Below are 974 nucleotides of genomic sequence, written 5' to 3' on the forward strand. Positions count from 1 at the left end.
GGCTACATTTAAAATGTAAAATGTTCACTTAATATTACCTTCTTTTGTTGAACTGTTGTAAAAATGAATGGCACATTTGCCATCTTTTGGATATTCAGGGAAATTTGCATTCTTGCTCGTATCTTAAACATGAAACAATAACACGCACAGAGTGCGTCTGTATCGAAGAGAGTTTCAATCGATCTCGGTCCGTGTCAATATTTGCTCTTCATGCTATTAAGTGAAGATGTACTTTAAAGATCTATTGAACAGCAGCGTGATTTGCTAAAGCAGCACATTCAGCTGCATCCTATCATACGCACGCTGCTTGTGTGGATGCCGTCAGTTCTGACCGCAAAAGATGAGGTAAGCTGATTGGATATCATGTATTTGACCGTTTACGGCACTCCCATTTTCCTGTTTTTACATTAGAAGCAGCCTTTTGCTCGTCAGTTTGAGAACCACTGTACGACTGCAAATCTTTTCCATTTTGTGAATACATGCCTACCTTTTTAAATATACTACAAAAGTATGTTTTTGGTATTATTAATACATATTTTCATTTGGTATAAATGAACTGAATTTATTTTCTCTTACCTTGCAGCAGCTCGTTTTGAGTTGTGTGTTGTACGTTCATAATATTCTGCCCTTATACAGTATATATAACACAGCTTTATGTCCAGCCCTTTAATGCTGATTGGTCCGAGAGAATCAGGGGCTTGTCTCTGGTCTCTCGCTCTCTCTGGTTATTCGCTCTGATTCGCTGCTGAGCATAAACACTAATGTCCAGTTTAACACAAGGTTTCACTTTCACAATCAGTAAGTGCATACTGTAAACCACGTGCCTTCTTTGTGCCATACTCTCTCACACACAGATTACCCTGCTGTATATCTGAGCTACGAAACTGAAAACAAAAGCTGAAGAGTAGCAATGCAGAAAAACACAGATGATCAGTTTTAGCCTGTGGTGTTTTTTCTGATGAGATTCACTGGAA

General features: G+C 38.5%; 1 protein-coding gene across 1 annotated transcript in view; it reads right to left on the minus strand.

The window, feature by feature from the left end:
• Nucleotides 1-584, minus strand: part of LOC107572219 (guanylate-binding protein 1-like) — a 73787-nt gene extending 73203 nt beyond the window's left edge. The window contains exon 1 of the mRNA XM_016258648.1: nt 577-584. The gene's annotated coding sequence lies outside the window, so the exon portion shown is untranslated. The remainder of the gene's footprint in view (nt 1-576) is intronic.
• Nucleotides 585-974: the final 390 nt, after the last annotated feature.

The sequence above is a fragment of the Sinocyclocheilus grahami genome, unplaced genomic scaffold, assembly GCF_001515645.1.
Source record: "Sinocyclocheilus grahami isolate Dianchi unplaced genomic scaffold, SAMN03320097.WGS_v1.1 scaffold1718.1, whole genome shotgun sequence".
NCBI classification, from domain to species: Eukaryota; Metazoa; Chordata; class Actinopteri; order Cypriniformes; family Cyprinidae; genus Sinocyclocheilus; species Sinocyclocheilus grahami.